Source organism: Odocoileus virginianus, chromosome 23 (genome assembly GCF_023699985.2).
Source record: "Odocoileus virginianus isolate 20LAN1187 ecotype Illinois chromosome 23, Ovbor_1.2, whole genome shotgun sequence".
Taxonomy (NCBI): domain Eukaryota; kingdom Metazoa; phylum Chordata; class Mammalia; order Artiodactyla; family Cervidae; genus Odocoileus; species Odocoileus virginianus.
In genome coordinates this window covers 41,041,008-41,059,725 of record NC_069696.1, presented here as the reverse complement: position 1 = coordinate 41,059,725, position 18,718 = coordinate 41,041,008, and the positions used below count along the sequence as shown (strand labels likewise).

Sequence of the window (18,718 nt, the reverse complement as noted above, 5' to 3'; positions counted from 1 at the left end):
AATGTCTAGGTTAAACTCAGTCATTCCCAAACTTGAATGAGCAAAAGAATCCCTTCACAGAGTCTGTTTAAAAAGCACATTCTGGGGCTACAGCCCAAGAGATTTAGACAATCTTGAAACAAACACCTGAGTTGGTTTTGATGCAGATCAGGTCGCACTAGTGGTAAAGAACCTGCCTGCAATGCAGGAGACATAAGAGAAGTGGGTTCAATCCTTGGGTTGGGAAGATCCCCTGGAGGAGGTCATAACAACCCACTCCAGTATTCTTGCCTGGAGCCTGGTGGGCTACAGTCCATGGGATCGCAAAGAGTCAGATACAACTGAAGTGACTTAGCATGCCAGAACACATTTGGAGAACCACTGAATTGAAGAGATAAGAAGGAGGATCCAGGAGGGGCATGACAGGTGTGGGGTGTCAGGGGAGGTAGTGAATCAAATGAGGATGTGAGGTCATACCACCAGCATCCTGCTTCCGTGTCTTGTTGTGATCTGCTTGTTCTGGCTTCTTCGTGCCTGGATTGGCAAGCTGAGTCATAATGACAGCAGTGGGTGCTGAAGAGCTCCATTCTGGGAACCCTGGAATCTCTGAGGACATGAGGATGGAGAATTGGTATGAGATGGAGGGAAATTACTGCTAATGGGACCCCAGATAGAGTCATCACACCCACACTTGCCTCCACTGCATCCTCTTTGAGATTCAGGTTGAAAGACAATTCCTGGCTTTTCTGAGAGAATTTCAGGAAATGGTGATTTCAGAAAGTGATGCATTTTCAGCGGGCTTGAGTTCCCACCGGGCCAGCTGGATGTCACTGCAAGCAGGGCATGGGCTGCTGAGGGGGTCTTCAAAATAGGGCAAAGTCCGTGGCTAAACAATTGACCGTGTCATTCCAAACCCATCTGAGCAAATTACAGGGAAAGCCAGCAAGAGTCATTCTGATGTATATAAATATATGTTGCAGATTTCATTAAGATTAGGCCAGCTTTGAGTTATTGTTTGCTGGGTTGTTTGCCTGGGTCTTAATCTTCATTTGCAAATGCCGACTGGCCTCACAAGGGACTCCTGGTGGCCAGGAGCAGACCCAACCCTAACCTTGCTTTCTTCTCCCTGGGACCTCAGCCAAGAAGATGCCTACCTGGTAACACAGCCTGGAAAGAACCTCAAAGTAGATCTTCCCCAGGTACCTAAAGGCAAAAGAAACACAGACATAAATCTAGAAAGATGGTACTAATGAACCTATTTGCACGGCAGCGATGGAGACGCAGACATAGAGAAGAGACTGTGGACACTGGGGGAAGGAAAGGGTGGGAGAAGTTGAGAGAACAGCATGGAAACATATACATTACCATATGATAATAATCAATAGCATATTACCATATGATAAAATAGATAGCAATGGGTATTTGCTATATGATACAGGGAGCTCAGTTCTCTGACAACTTAGAGAAGTGGGATGGATTGGAAGATGGGGAGGGGGGATTCAGGAGGGAGGGGACATATGTATACCTGTGGCAGATTCATGTTGATGTGTGGTAGAGGCCAACATAATATTGTAAAGCAATTTTCCTCCAATAAAAAAAAAATAAAAACAAAATGGGCAATGGAAAAAAAACCTTCTCAAGTCAGAGTCTTTCTGAGGGCTCCATCTGGCAAGAGACCAGATGATCACCTCTCAGGGTTCCCACTTGCAAAGGGGCACCAGGCTAAGGACACACTCAGAGCAGGTAAACAGGACAATAGTGCATTGTACAGTAATTCACCCATTCCTTTCAATTCAATTATTAAGCCAGAGGTGGGAGGCAGTGACATAGGCACCAGGGATACAAAGACAAAAAAATTAAAATGCTAAAATTCCTGGCCCTAAAGGAATTTGGTCTGGCTTAGAGACCAATATCCTGGAGAAGGAAATAGCAACCCACTCCTGTACTATTGCCTGGGGAATCCCATGGACAGAGGAACCCAGCAGGCTAAAGTCCATGGGGTCACAAAGTGTCAGACATGACTTAGCGAACAAGCACAAGTACAAGAGGCCAATATATAAACATGACAGTGGATTGGAGGGAAGTGAGAAAATCATAAGACTACACAAGACCGAGAGATTTGGGTTTTGTCAAACAGTCTGGAGGTTTCAAGTCTCCTAGAAACCCCATATTTTTTTGTTTCCAAATGAGATCTTATACAGAGCTGCACACAGCTTTTAGAACAATCTTTCTAAAATGTCCATCTGACCATATTATTCCTTCGCTTAGAGCAGCGGTCTGAAAACTCTTTCTATAAAGAGTCAGAGAGTATATGTTTTAGACTTTTACTAGGCCAGACAGCCTCTGTTGAAGCTACTCAACTCTAACCTTATAAGACTAATGAAGAGCCTGACACGGGAAGTATATGAACGGTCATGGCTATATTCAATAAACCTGCATTTATAAAAACAGGCAGCCTGTAGATTTGGCCCATGGATTATAGCTTGTCCACTCTGCCTTAGAGTCGCTCATAGTCTCCCATCTCCTTAGCATGAAATTCTGACCATGATGTGATGAGGATATTAGAAGAAGGGCCATTGGGAAGTGATTGGAACATGAGGGCAGAGCTCTAATGAATGAGATTAATGACTTATATAAGAGGCCCAAGAGAGTTCCCTTGCTCCCTCCATCATGTGGCCCTCACCAGCCCATGCTGGCACCTTGATACTTTCAGCCTCTAGAGCTAGAAGAAATACATTTCTGTTGTTAATAAGCTACCCAATCTATGATATCTAGTATTTATTTAACAGCCCAAAGAATAAAAGATATCCCTCAACTCATTTTTTATAACACCTGATTATTTTAAAGTACTGATTATATCTATGCCCCTCAGTTGGAGTAGAGTCTGAGTTCCTCAAAAGTAGGGGCCACGACCTTATTCTTCTCTGGATCCCAGCTCCCAAGACAAAGGAATGTTTGATAAGTGAAACAATTTCATCTCAGAGAAAAGCTATAGCACATTCAAAGTTCACAGCAAGTTTGATGGGGGCCAACATCATTATCTAGGAGTCAAATCTGGTGAGTGGGACCCACAGCAGAAATCTCAGGAAGAAGCAATACTTGGAGTCATTTAGGTAGAAACCATCAAATTCCAACCAGCCTGGATTAGAGCAGATTTGGCTGTTACATGGAGGCAGATACAATGGTGAGACAGATAGACATGGACAGGCAGTTCTTCAGAAGCCCATCAAGTGGGCTACAGCGAGTGAGGACAAATGGGAATCAAGCTCTACTACTAGGATATGTGTGTTGGTGGGGAGACTGGAAAGTCAATCAGAAAATAAGATAGAATGAGGAAAACAGAAAAGAAGAAAAAGAAAGACTCCCAGCTATGGGAATCAAGGTTGTTGGTTACTCACTAAGTCCTGTCTGACACTTTAGTGATCCCATGGACTATAGTCTACAAGGTTTCTCTGTGCATAGTATGTTCCAGGCAAGAATACTGGAGTGGGTTGCCATTTCCTATTCCAGGGGATCTTCCTGACCCAGGGATTGAACCCATGTCTCCTGTATTGGCAGGCATGTTCTTTACCACTGAGACAAAAGGAAAGCCCTGGGAATCAAGTTAGCAAAGTTCTCATTTCAGACGCCACTCAGTGGTACATTGGAACTCATCACTGTTCTCTTTGATTGGCCTGGATGCCCCTGGATCTTGAAGTCAGTGTTGCTAAGCATCACAGCTGGCATTGTCTGGGTCTCTGGTCAGATAACCCTGAAGCCCAGCTTGCATGGTCTGGTTGAGGAACCCCAAGTGCCCAAACAGTATAGAGACAAGCTTTCATCAGGATTAATATTGCCAGGGACGTGCCTTTCTTTTCTCTCAATGTCGTGCTACCATTTTATACTGTGAACTGAAGGGGACAATAAAGAACCCAGTGTAGTCAAGTCCTTTTCACTGAGATTCCTTTTAACTTTCTTCTTTAACCTTCACTATTCCCTCCAAGAACACCTCAGAGAGCCTCCTTCTAAGCTTTTGTGGATTCTGGGGTTAGAGTTCGGCCTCCCCACACCATGATCAGACAACAAAGGCTGTCTGCCAGGGAGGATTTACATATTCAGCAGCCCAGCTTCTCTTTCCTCTTCTCCATGAAAGACAGAAGGGGCTGCAGAAGCCTTGATCTCTGAGTGGTCTGTGACCAGGAGGTGGAGAGATAAAACCACTTTGTTGAGGACCCAAGGGAAGACCAGGCTGTGGCTGCCTGACTTTTATCAAAAGAAAAATGGTTACAGTACTTTTATTTTTTAATAAGTAATTCAAGAAAGGAAAAAACCTTGTAAGTAAGAATATAAAATTAAATTTTCTAAATATGCTGAGAGTTGGTCCTTGGGGAAGCTTAATCTCTGCTGCATAGTCAAACACATCAACTTTGGGGTCGCTGGGCAATTACTATGTGGCAGAGATTCAATTTGTTCTTGTGTAGACAATATTGCCTGGCACCAGAAATAGGAAACTTCGGTGCATATTTTAGCCAACACAATTCCAAATTGTGTATATTTTAGTCAACATAATACCAAATTGTGAGGGAGGAATTTGGGGGGCTCTTCACTGTTGTGGCCAACAAGACCAGTACAAGTTCTCAACTAGTGGTACTTGTCAAGCAGCCTGAGATGGGGTGAAGTGGAGAGAGCGGACAATCTCCAGGACTTTCGGCAGATTGGCATTTCTCAAATTTGGAGCTGGACAGCTTGTGGAAAAACACCGAAATGCACTAGCATATCCATAAAGACCATAGAGCCAGTTTTGTTTACCCTAAAAGTGAATTTTAGTTATTTTTAGGGAATAATTCTTCCTCACTTGTCTGTATAAACACATACATACTCACTTATCCAAAACTGTAATAATTTCATTTGGAAGAATGATAGGGCATTTGTCATGGCACTGCCACCAATTTCAGACAAGTATCAAACACTGTTCAGGGGAAAATCATATGGATGCTCAAATATGCTGCCTGTTGGAAGAAGGAGGTAAGCCAGGCCCATTCCTCCATTCACTATCTTAGTTCACTAACCTTCGTCAGATGCCAGGTACCTGGTGTCAGCAGAACAAAATTAGTTACCACTCTGTTTGCCAAAACTGTGCCTCCAACAGATGCTTCATTCCCGATGACCACATGTGGCCATTTAAATACTGTTGTACCATATAAGTTACTAGTGTTCTAGTCTCAAAGGTAACCAGGGCTTCACTACCTTCATTTTAGACAGGTCACATAACCTACCTTAGATTTTCATCCTTGGGAATCCAATGCTAATAACCATTTCTGGTACCAAATATTGTATCCATCACATCTTAGCTATAGATGACAGGACTTCTTTAATAATTTTTGAGAGATATAATGCAGGGAATTATTAGAGGAGTGAGAGGAGCAAGCTGTATAATTAACTTCCAAGATTGATTTCTAGAATAAAACTATAGAATTGGTTACCAAAGGGACTACTGCCTGTAACACAGGAAGGATGCTGAAGGCCAGGAAGGCACTGCTGGGACTCTTGGTTCCAAGATCATATTGAGAATGCAAGGTCACTCAATACCAGCAACACAATGCCTTGTATGTTATAACCAGCCTGTCCAACTTGGGTCTGATTCAAGTGCTGCCAGGTGAATCTGAATGCAAAACCAAAATCATATCCAAAACCTTAGCTCCTAGGGAATCTAGGAAGTACCACTTATAGTTTTCCAGTCTCTGTAGCACAGAAGAAAGACTACTGGAAGGAGGTGGTTAGCAGATGTGGAGGGAGCCCCCTATAGTATTTTCTTCTCTTCTACCATGAATTCCATTTTAGTTCTCAACCTGTGAGTCAACCAGCCAAGTATTTGCTGAAGTCTTTTTGTGCACAAAGCACCTTAGAGGGTACCAAGATGTATGAGGTATGTCTAAATTAGATGCTCACTGATTTCACCTAAATTAATGCCCTTGGAAAGTTCACCTTCATGATAACAGTCTTGCCTTAGAACTTGTCTGGATCTCCTATTAGGAACGACCTGTAATTCATAAACATACACTCAAGTGTACACTTGGAAATCAGGCTCATCATTTGAAAATCTTACCTCTCAGAGTCCTGCCTCACATTTGGTATGTGCTGGGCACTGTGCTATGTTTTTCACATACGTTATCTTCTTTCAGTTGCACTGTGACGTATGTGCTATCACCATTTCCATTTGACTACAAGAAGTGGAAGCTTAGAAAATTAAGTGACTTTACCAAAGTCAAACGTTTTCTAAGTGTTATGTAGCAGATGGGAACTGAGGACTTTGTGGCTTCAAGGACCATTCTCTTCCTACAACATTACATTCTTCTCCTAAACCAAGAGAATGAGTTTTTCTCGTTACCTGATACCCCATCATAGCACTCAGGTGTGGGTCCCAGTAACTCAACTGTTTCCAAACAGGGCATCCTCTCAGTACACAAAAAAGTCTTTGAATTGGTTATCTGTACTGAAGCAATTGTAGCTACCTGAAAAGGGATAATAATCAACCACATATAATAATCACAGGATGTATAGTCAAGAATTATCAAGTTGTGTAAGGTGATACATGCTTATTTAAAATTTAGATATGTTGCTTCATTATTACACCATGTTAATATCTGACCCCTGTTCCCATATTACAGATAATTTGTTTCCTTCTTCACCTTTTTCCACCTTGATGCAATATTAAAGCTGAACACACAAGTTCAGTTTAGTTTTGATTCCTGGCTCATCCAGTTGCTAGTAGTAATTCAGTGCAGTTCACTTGCTCTGTCGTGTCTGACTCTTTGAGACCCCATGGACTACAGCACACCAGATTTCCCTGTCCATCACCAACTCCCAGAGCTTGTTCAAACTCTTGTCCATTAAGTCAGTGATGCCATCCAACCATCTCATCCATTGTTGTCCCTGTCTCCTCCTGCCTTCAATCTTTCCGGTAGTAGAGACTTGAGCTAGTGACTTCTTTCCTCTTAAGCTTGATTCTTCTCATAAGTAAAATGCTAGTAATAGTAGCTGTTGTTGTGTTGCTAAGTCAAGTCTGATGATCCCATTTTGTGATCCCATGGGCTGTCCATGGAATTTTCCAGACAAAAATACTGGAGTGGGTTGCCGCTTCTTTCCCCGGAGATCTTCCTGACCCAGAAATCAAATACATGGCTCCTGCTATGTCTCTTGAATTACAGGCAGGTTCTCTATCATTGAGCCACCTGTTATATGGTTATTTATAGAATTATCAAACAGATTAAATCTGATATTCCATTGAAAGAATTGGCATTCTCTCTGGTAAATAGTAAACAATGACTAATTCTGATATATTAGTAATGATTACTCATCCACAAAATTCTGCATTTGGTGCCTTGAAAATTGTCACCTTTGCTAATTCAACACTTACCAAGCCCTGGATATTAAAAAGGATTCTGGTATGGTCTCAACTCTCCAGTTGCTCACCATGCAGTGGAGGGCACAGATATGTAAATAAATCAATGGGTGTAAAAGTCTGTAACATCCATCCATGGTTCATATCTAACCTGGCTACGGTTCAGGCACTGGAGTGAGTGAATGGTTCTTCTTGGCCATAGTACCTGCGGAGGCTTCAGAAAGGTCATACTTGAGATAAATCTGGAGCTTGCAAGGCTTTCCTGGTGCCTCAGTGGTAAAGAAACCACCTGCCAATGAAGGAGACATGGGTTCAATCCCTGGTCCAGGAAGATCCCACCTACCCTGGAGCAACAAAGCCTATGTGCTACAACTCCTGACACTGTACTCTAGAGCCCTGGGGCTGCAACTTCTGAGCCCACATGCCACAACTACTGGAGCCCGTCCGCCTAGAGCCTGTGCTCCACAACAAAAGAAGCCCTCTACGACAGAGCTGCCCTTGCTCACCACAGCTAGAGCAAAGCCCCCGCAGCAACAAAGACCCAGCACAGCCAAAAATAAATGAATAGATAAATAAAATTATTTTTAAAATGTTAAGGTGTAGGAATACAATTGGCTGTAATAATTCCTAATAATTCTTATTTTCAGTTTTGTGTCCCTTCCCCCCAAATCTCACACTCAGCACCTACCAAACATTTTCCCCCTCTCCACTCCACGAACCCTTGCATGGAACTTCGTCATGCCATGCCCTCCTTCCCCTACCGCAGCCACAATCACCCCCTACGCATCTGCTTGGCTCATGCCTGCTGGACAGTCCAGCGGGGGCTAGCATGCAATTCTCTACCTTGTTGTGCTGCAAGACAGCACAGAAGAGACACTAATTCTGTGGGGGAGTGCATACTGTTTCGAGGTATAGGAGCCACCTCTAGCTCAGTGGCTCACAGAAGACCTCAAGTAGCAGATGGCACAAGAGTAGGAATTATGCTGTTTGAGAGAATTTGGACAGATGGAACAGAAGAAAGAGGCCATTTGAGGGGAGAAGGCCAGAGAGTAATGGACACGATATTAGTACATCATGCCGGTGCACTGGGGTTGGTTGTGTTCCTTTTGCTCTCAGCATACCCGTGATGCAGGTTTTCTGAGGAATCACAGCATTTTGGAATTGGAAGGAACCTCAGACATTCTGTTGTCCTGCCCTCTGGCTTTAGAGCTAAAATTAAGACACAGAGGGGGAAAAAAAGGACACACTGACTCTTGCTTAAAATTTCCAAATTTACTTTTTCTTGAAACTGATTCTTTGGACAGAGCGCCAATCTGGTTTCATAACCACCCAGAAAACTGTGCTGTTACTAATCATGAGTGTGAATAGGTAGTCACACTATTACTAGTCATGAGTGTGGACAGGTAGTCAGACTGTTACTAGTCATGAGTGTGAATAGGTAGTCACACTGTTATGAGTCATGCATGTGAATATAAAGTCACAAAAATGTATGATATACACGATGTGCATTTGTGTCTTCCTTTTAAAAAGGGCTGACGCCCTGGGGTTTGTGTTTCAGGATTTACTTTATCAAGGATGGAACTGGGGGAAGGCAGTGTGGGATAAGAGTCTTCTAGGTTGGTGTGCGTGCATGTGTGTGCTGAGTCGCTTCAGTCATGTCTGATTCTGTGGGACCCTATGGACTATAGCCCGCCAGGCTCCTCTCTGTCCATGGGATTCTCCAGGCAAGAATACTGGAGTGGGTTGCCATGCCCTCCTCGCCAGGATCTTCCTGACCCAGGGATCGAACCCACATTTCTTATGTCTCCTAAACTGGCAGGAGGGTTCTTTACCACTAGTGGCACCTGGGAAACCCTTCTGGGTTGGGACTAATTGGTTGCCACCAGACCTGGGCTCTGGTGCTTATCAGTACTGGGGTGAAGTTACTCAGCCTCTCTGAGCTTCAGTTTCTCAGTCTGGAGAATGGAGTGTGTGGCCCCACCTTCCTCTCTGTTTTTTAAGGTTGATGGAGATAAAGTGCCCAAAGCACTTGGAAGAGAAACTGCACCGAATCCCCCTGCTCAGTCAGTGCTAGCTAATATTATTAGTTCTGTTGAACAAACACGTTTTGCAGGTGCCTTGCAGCAAAGACATTCTAATATGCTCCATGTCCACTTCAATCTTATTTATAGTACTTATCTTGTCTTCTGAGCCATGGTCAGTATTTACAGGCAACGGGTTCTGTTGGCAGCAGCAGCATTGCTTGTGGGGCCACCTGGGACCTTTAGGCTGGGCCCTTTCTTAAGACGACCAAGCCACACAGCCCTCGGGGGGCCTGACTCTGCCAAGTGCGCCTGGCATGGAGTGTGTGGGCAGCAGGCTGGTGCAGCCCTCATCCTGGCTGGGTAAGGTAAGCTGGCAGATGTTGGCTCTGACAAAGACGTTGCCCAGGAGAGAAGCAGCCACTGGTGTCAGGATTTGCTAATTGCATTGCCTTCTGGCACATTTTCACACAGCCCTGGAATCACTCTGGCAGTTAGAAAAGGATGCTTCTTCCTGCCTCTCATTTTGTGGCATTTTTTCCACCCAGGGACAAAGCCTGGCTCGTTACGAGATTTGTTTTTCAGAAAAAGACTCTTGTGCTGTGCCTGGTTTTAACTGGGCTGCTCTTAGATTAGAAAGAAAATCCACATGGCCAAGTTCATTTGGTGGCCCAGGAGCTCAGTAGGGCTGTTCCTGCCATTTGGACACCAACCTCTTCCACCAAAACTCCTCTCTTAAAGGTAAGACACACTGATGATTTAGTCTGCTCTGAGACAGAGATCTCGCAAATACACATTGTTGTTGCTGTTCAGTCGTTAAATTATGTCCGACTCATTGCAACTCCAAAAATACATACACATCCTTTAATCTAGCATGTTTATTTCTTATTTACTTAATGGCCAAGCTACATGGCTTGCAGAATCTTAGTTCCCTGACCAGAGATTGAACCTGTGGCCCCTGCAGTGGAAGTGTGGAGTCCAAACCAATGGACAATCAGGGAATTCTGTAAGCTAATGTGTCTACTGTAATATTTCCATCTCTATATTTCAAGCATGGCTGTGTTTCACAGTGGGCAAGTCTTTCTGATAGAAAGGCTATCAGAGACGGTCCAGCACCTGAGTCCTGGCCTCGCTCCTTCCTCTTGAACAAACATCATGAGCTTCAGCGCCCAATCCACCTTCTCCAACTACCGGTCCCTGGGCTCCGTGCAGTCGTCGTCGGGCCACCGGGTCCGACCGGTCAGCAGCGCGGCCAGCGTCTATGCCGGCGCAGGGGGCTCGGGCTCCCGGATCTCCGTGTCCCGCTCCACCAGCGTCCGGGGCGGCTGGGGGTCCGGGAACCTGGGCGCCGGGATGGCCGGGGGTCTTGTGGGTGTGGGGGGCATCCAGGGAGAGAAGGAGACCATGCAAGACCTGAATGACCGCCTGCCTCCTACCTGGAGAAGGTGAGGAGCCTGGAGGCTGATAACCGGAGACTGGAGAGCAAAATCCGGGAACATCTGGAGAAGAAGGGACCCCAGGTCAGAGACTGGGGGCATTACCTGAAGATCATCGAGGACCTGAGGGCTCAGATTTTTGCAAATTCTGTGGACAATGCCCGCATCGTTCTGCAGATTGACAGTGCCCGTCTTGCTGCTGATGACTTCAGAGTCAAGTATGAGACGGAGCTGGCCATGCGCCAGTCTGTGGAGAGTGACATACACGGGCTCCGCAAGGTCATTGATGACACCAATGTCACCCGGCTGCAGCTGGAGACTGAGATTGAGGCTCTCAAGGAGGAGCTGCTCTTCATGAAGAAGAACCATGAGGAGGAAGTAAAGGGTCTACAAAACCAGATTGCCAACTCTGGGCTGACTGTGGAGTTGGATGCCCCCAAACCTCAGGACCTCAGCAAGATCATGGCAGACATCCGGGCCCAGTATGACGAGCTGGCTCAGAAGAACCGAGAGGAGCTGGACAAGTACTGGTCCCAGCAGATTGAGGAGAGCACCACAGTGGTCACCTCGCAGACTGCTGAGATAGGAGCTGCTGAGATGACCCTCACAGAGCTGAGGCGCACCGTCCAGTCCCTGGAGATCGACCTGGATTCCATGAGAAACCTGAAGGCCAGCTTGGAGAACAGCCTGAGGGAAGTGGAGGCCCGCTATGCCATGCAGATGGAGCAGCTCAATGGAGTCCTCCTGCACCTGGAGTCAGAGCTGGCTCAGACCCGGGCAGAGGGGCAACGCCAGACCCAGGAGTATGAGGCCCTGCTGAATGTCAAGGTCAAGCTGGAGGCTGAGATCAATACCCACCGCTGTCTGCTGGAAGATGGGGAGGATTTCAGCCTTGGCGACGCTCTGGACAGCAGCAACTCCAGGCAAACCATCCATAAGACCACCACCCTCCGGCTCGTGGATGGCAAAGTGGTGTCTGAGACTTCAGACACCAAAGTTCTGAGGCACTGAGGCAGCAGAAGCAGGATCCCTTGGGGAGCAGGGAGTCGATAAAAGTTGAGACGTTATTGCAAAAAAAAAAAAAAAGAAAGGCTATCAGAAATCTTGAGTCTGATTTCTGTCTCAGCCGTACCACAGTTCGGTGACCTTGAATGAGTGACCTCCCTTCTCAGGTGCAGTTACCTTGAGTGTAAAATGTACTTTGAGTGTAAAGTACCTTTTCATGTTGCGAAGAGTCAAGGAGTTATGTTGTGTAAATGACTTGATACTGTGCCTGAAGCTTCGTAAGTTCTCATTAAACATCCCTGCTATTATTTCATGTAACTAGTTGCAGAACAAATAAAGTCACAGCTCTTTTAATAGAACAATTAATTTCTCAAGCTTCTGATATGCCCAGATTACCAAAAAGCCCGGAGTTTCCTATAGGGGCCCTTTCTCATGGCTCCTGAATGGTCCAAGAATGTTTAATTATCATAAAAGAGGCAGTCCTATTTGCAGATGCTTTAGAGAGAACTGGATGATCCAGCCAGGAGATGGGCCGACATTTCCTGCTGTTGCTTCATACAGGGTTGATTTAAGACCTGTGCTCACGTTGTCCAGTGAACCCACGTGTTGCTGCAGAGATGCCAAGGCTGTTACAGCAGTGGCTTTTCCAGGATATGTAGGTAGAGGGCAAGACAGTCACCACCCCCAGTGGAATGCAGATTCTGGCCCCAGATAACACCTTGGGTCTATCCTCGGGTACAGTGACACTTGAACTGCAGGTGTTCAGAATTACTGATCCTTCTGGGGGCCATTGCTGGTACATGTTAGTTTAGCAACAGTGTCCCATGCAGTTATCAGAGAGGTTCTAATAACACTGAAGCTTGAAAGCAACAGACTCAAAATAAATGCTAGCTCCTTTGCTATCCACAGACTCCTTAGCCTTCATGCAAAATGCTCTGTCTCATCATCCAGGTGCTACTACTGGTAAAGAATCCACCTGCCAATGCAAGAGAGGTAAGAGACTCAGGTTTGACCCCTGGGTCAGGAAGATCCCCTGGAAGAGGGCATGGCAGCCCACTCCAGTATTCTTATGTGGAGAATCCCATGGACAGAGGAAGGAGCCTGGTGAGCTACAGTTCATAGTGTTGCAAAGAGTCAGACACAACTGAAGAGACTTAGCATGCACGCATGCATGCATCACCCAGTGATTGGCTAGTATGCTGCTACTAATAACGTTCTCTATTTTATGCTTCATTTTCCCAGCAAGAGCTCAGATTTATTTGTACTTTGAGTGGGGGGAATAACAAGGTCAGGTTGAGAGACTCAGAATACTATGGAGAGGAATTGTGTAAACACAGAATCCAGATGATCTGTGTCCTAATGTGGTTGCCTCCTGTGCACCCTTGGGCAGTGTACTTGACCTCTCTGGGTCCCCATCCCCACGTCTGAAAAATGAGGATCCTAATTGTAACTCTTAAGGTTGTAGAGACTAGATTTTTTTGATATACACAAGGCACTGAGACAATGCTTGGCACCTACAAAACACACTTAAAGGTGAACTATTATAAATATGATTCTTAGATCTATCACTACTCACCTGTGCGACCTCGTACAATTCGCTATCTCCCCAACTTTGGTTTCCTGGCACATTAAATGGAATAGATGGAAATATAACTATATGCTGAGTCACAGCGTCTGGTTTCCAGTCCCAAACTGGCCCTAATTAGCTCTGGATATTGACAAGTAATTCTAGTTCATTGTGTCTGCATATTCTCATCTATAAAACAAGAGAGCAGGATATTTAAAATGGATAACAGCAAGGACCTACTGGATAGCACATGGAACTCTGCTCAATGTTATGTGGCAGCCTGGATGGGAGGGGAGTCTGGGGGAGAATGGATCATGTATAAGTATGGCTAAGTCTCTTTGCAGTTCACCTGAAGCTATCACAACATCGTTTGTTAATCAGCTCTACCCCAATACAAAATAAAAAGTTCTTAAAAAGAGAGACAGCAGGATCTGATCATCTCTGAAATCCTGTTAGTCTAAAGATAGATGTTTCTATTATCTAAGTATATTGTTGAGTAGAGCTCAATATCAATGATCCTTTAAACCCATAATGTAGTTTTTATTGTCCTTATATAATTACAATTACTTCATGGGGTTGTATCAAATGGAGTATACATAAAGTCTCATTTGCTATTTACGAGCACCCTGATGCTGGGAGGGATTGGGGGCAGGAGGAGAAGGGGACGATAGAGGATGAGATGGCTGGATGGCATCACTGACTCGATGGACATGAGTTTGAGTAAACTCCGGGAGTTTGTGATGGACAGGGAGGCCTGGCGTGCTGTGGTTCATGGGGTTGCAACGAGTCGGACACAACTGAGCGACTGAACTGAACTGACTGATGGGAAAACAACATTGACAAGAACCATTGACATTATTTCATGGCTTACCATATGCCACGTTCTATGTTAAACACTTTACATGTTCTGCTCCTTTAAGCTCCACAATGGCCTTGTGAGTCACCTATTATTCTTGTTCCCACTTTTCAGATGAGGAAACTGAGGCTCAATTTAAAGTAACAAGCTCAGAGCTACACAGCTAGCAAGTAGTAGAGCTGAGGTTCAGGAACGGGCCTGTGTGACCCATGAGAAATCCACTGCTCTGCGAACAGGCAGTTATTAATGAACCTGCCTTAGGGAGGGAGATGCTGAGACTCAGGCAGCAAATAATGTGCCCGAGTTCGCTTGTAAGTTAGCGGCAAGGCTGAGACAAGAAGCCAGGCTCTTTCTTCCCTGTCTAGAGTGTTCTACACCCTGCAGCCTCTCAAACCTGCTAGCTTGTGGAATCAATGAATACAAATGAGGGCTGATTTGTATTCATTTCCAGCTAACAGACAGATTTACACTCTCTAGGCTGCATGCCTCCAACAAACGCATTCTCGTGCATATACCGTCAGAGCTTCAGGGACCCGTCCTCTCCCTCTGACTCGCTCTCTTGCCCTGGGAAGCTAACATAATGGCTCCCTCTGCAAGCTTATCAGAACCAAACTCCAACCAGGGCCTCAGTCAGCACTGGCGCGACACTGACAAGTGCTATTTCTGGTAGGAAAACCAAAGACAGAGGTCCTTAAGTACAGAATACGGACCACCCAAGAAGAAGTCAAATGTGATCAATCCCAGCACTGGAAACAGTTGTGTGAGGCTTTGGAAGGAATTCCCTGGACTAATTAAATGTGGAGTGATACATACAGTAAGTGGTACAGGATGGGAGGAAGGAGGAAATGCTATATTCCCTCTGCTTAATAGTTCTGCATCCATGGGGCATCTGCCATTTTGGTATTAAATCTTAGGTAATATCCTTGAAGGAGGAATCCAAGGAGGAAGCTCTATTCTGCTTTAAATAGAGAATAAAGATTCTATTGGAAAAACTAATAAATTCATTAATGAAAGTAAGTAATAGAGCTGAAGGGCCAAATACAAGGCTTAGCACACAATATGAGTTCAAGGGTATTTGCTGAATTAATTTATGTCTTCTTTCAATTGTGTAGCTGCTTTAAGGCCAGGTTAAGTGATAGGATTTACAATTAGACAAGTCTGAATCTTAACCTCTGGCTGCTCCCCACTAGTCTTACCAATCTAGAAGACTTATTATTAACTCTAATCCTCGATTTCCTTATGTGTACATTTTACTACAGCATTTCTTTGAAAACTGAAACCTATATAAAATAATTTACTTAATCATCACATCCATTTTGATAGATTGGGCACTTTGACTACACAGAATGCAATTCAGAAGAGTTACTTTCAATCATATGTATCATTTATTCACACTTTGATTCAACAAGGCTGTTTTTTGAGGAGTGGGTCTGGTCTTCTCCCCAGACTGAAGGGACCATGCAAACCAGCTTTGAAGAGCAAACTTCAGCCCGAACCTAGTGGACGTTATTTTGTTGTTATTTCTGTTTAGTTGCTTAGTCCTGTCCAACTCTTTGCGACCCCATGGACTGCAGCACACCAGACTTCCCTGTCCTTCACTGTCTCCCGAAGTTTGCTCAAACTCATGTCCATTGGGTCAGCGATTCCACTCAGCCATCTCATCCTCTGTTGCCCGCTTCTCCTCCTGCCCTCAATCTTCACCAGCATCAGGGTCTTTTCCATGATTTGGCTCTTTGCATCAGGTGGCCAAAGTATTGGAGCTTCAGCATCAGTCCTTCCAGTAGATATTCAGGGTTGAATTCCTTTAGGATTGACTGGTTTGATCTCTTTGTTGTTTAAGAGTGAATAATTCTTCCCAGGGGAACTGTACTAGGTAGAAATTTTGCATGTTGAGGTAGTTGTCCTGTTGGGGCCAGAGAGTGAAGTAACATCTCTCTGGATGGGACTGGGTTTCCCGGAAAAGCAGGGGACAATCTGTCAATCTAATGAGAAGAGTAAATAGTGAAGTGTAAATGAGGATGCACAAGGTGTTCCTTGACCTGAGTGAGAACAGAACCTCATCTTCCCTCTGAACTAGCAGGCACTTAGAACCTCAGGGCTGGAAATGGGGACATACACAAGGACACTCTCATGGTGGAAAGGGAACATGGACCTTTGACCTGTCAAGATAGCCTTGAAGCTAGTCAAAAAGACACACAATGAAGAGTTTTTCCTAGAGTGGGTCTGAGCCAGCAGAGCCACATTTCAGAGGAACAAATTCTGTAATATGCTAATACAGTTCATGGAGATGTGAGTTTTGAGATATTAATGCAAATGTGATGATAATGTGTGTTCTCACCTAGAAAATCCAGAAAAGCTACCAACAGAGAGGTTACATTCATTTTTATATCATGGGAATTGAGAACTGCATTAACAAAAGCAATGTTTGTAATCACACTGACTTCTAGAAAGCTCGGAGGAACATTTTTTTAAATTTACTTTTAATTGGAGAATAGTTGTTTTACAACATTGTGTTGGTTTCTGTCATACATCAATATAAATCAGCCATAGGTATACGTATGTTCCCTCCCTCTTAAAACCTCCCTCCTATCTTCCATGCCATCCCACCCCTCTAGGTTGTCACAGAGTGCCAGATTTGAGCTCCCTGCAACATACAGCGAATTTTTGGAAGAACGTTTCTTACCAACTCCAATATTCATTGAAAGACGTTTACTCAGTGCCTTCTCTGAGCCCGGTATTCAATGTCTGCCTTTTGGCTACACTGTTATTTTCCCTTTTTCTTTTTTTTAACTTTGTTTCTAATTTATGCTATCTTATCTTTTTTATGTTTTCTTGTAAGATGCCTGAAATTCTTTCTGAAACAAGGCAGGATATAATTAAACCGTGTGATACAACTGCCAAAGGAAGCTGACACCACCTTAAGATACATTAATCATCATTCTTACTTTCGAACACTTTTGCAATTTACGAAGAACTTTTATATCTGCTATTTTATCTGATTTACACAGCAATGCTTTGAGGTAAACAGAGATTGCTTTCCCCATTTTATCAGAAAGATAGCTGAGGCTCAGCGTGGTTAAAAGATTTGCTTCCAGTGGGCAGATCCTGGACTTGAATCCATTACAACCACACTCACTCCAGTTTTCTTTCCATTACACCCCAAGCTGAATCATATATATGAAACATAATATTCTCATTGCAACCAAGGAGACCAGACCGCATTTGGAATATGGGGTCCAGTTTTGTAAAGTTTGTGAGGCTTACCAACATGATGAGAGTCTGAATGCCACATCATATGGTGATCTATCAACCAGCCTGGGAATAATAGCCTGAAGGATAGAATTCTAAGATGGGTGTGTTAGCTGGCAAAGTATTATACCACCTTGGAGGGCACTCATTCTTAAATTCTTCAGTAGTACATTTTGAGCCAATGGATAGATGACAGAGAAATCCCATGAAGTTAAGCTTGCTGACTGACAGTCTTGCCAAGATCCTTTCCACCTGCACCAGTAAAGATGACTTTTATTTCAAAGTGTAGAAATCCCAACATAAATAGTTAAATAAGACATCAGGAACTTTGTTACAGAAGGTCCAGGCATGAAACTACTAGGAGCTCAACAACATTGCTGATAACCGGGTCCTTTCCATCTCCTTCTGCTTCCAATAAAAGTGGCTTCTTTCTAAGTCTGACCATTGCTATTGGGACAAAACGGCTGCTTTTGGCAATCAGGACCTTACATTTTCCTATTTATCTCACTCAAGGAGAAAAGATAACCTCTTCTGTAAGCACAGAATACAATCTTTAGCTGATGGCCTAAGCCCAAGCCAGGAATAGTTACCTGGGGAGTACACACTGACTGTGTTAGGCTAATCAGGATATAACCATGAAAATTCACCCAGGGATGGAGGAGCTTCTTCTTCACATGAACTGCATGGACAATAGGTAGACACACAAATATTAATAAAATCCAGTTCCTGCTGGAAGAGTAGAAGGGTCGTAGGGTTCAATAGTGTTCATTAAACTCACCTTCCCACAGCCTTGGGACCTTTGACTTAGGTTCAGTCAGTCCCCATATTTCATCATCATGGTCCCATGAGTTACCAGATCTTAGTCCTGTCTGGTCAAACTAAGCCTTATGACTTTTCTTGATGGAATAGAACAAAAGTTCTTTCTCTCTTCCTCTATGTAACAATAATGTGTGGCTAAAAGGCCCTAGAATGGCATTTTTTTCCCTTCTTATTGCAAAAGAAAAGGAGCCCAAGAAGACACTGACCCCTGGAGGTTGTCAGGGCAGAGAGAATTCTGGAGAAATGAAACAGAACCCTCAGGACACTATGGGCTTTTGACTCAAATTATACCTGAAACTTACACCCACACTGCATTTCTCAATCACTGACTTGATAAATCCTCATTATTTAAAAATCCAACTTTAGTCGTGCTTTCCATTTCTTGAAACATGAAGAATCCTTACT

At 44.2% G+C, this 18,718-nt stretch overlaps 1 pseudogene; it reads left to right on the top strand.

Moving 5' to 3' along the window:
* Nucleotides 1–10,491: 10,491 nt before the first annotated feature.
* LOC110131353 (keratin, type I cytoskeletal 18 pseudogene) lies at nt 10,492–11,907 on the top strand (annotated as a pseudogene).
* The last annotated feature ends 6,811 nt before the right edge of the window (nt 11,908–18,718 follow it).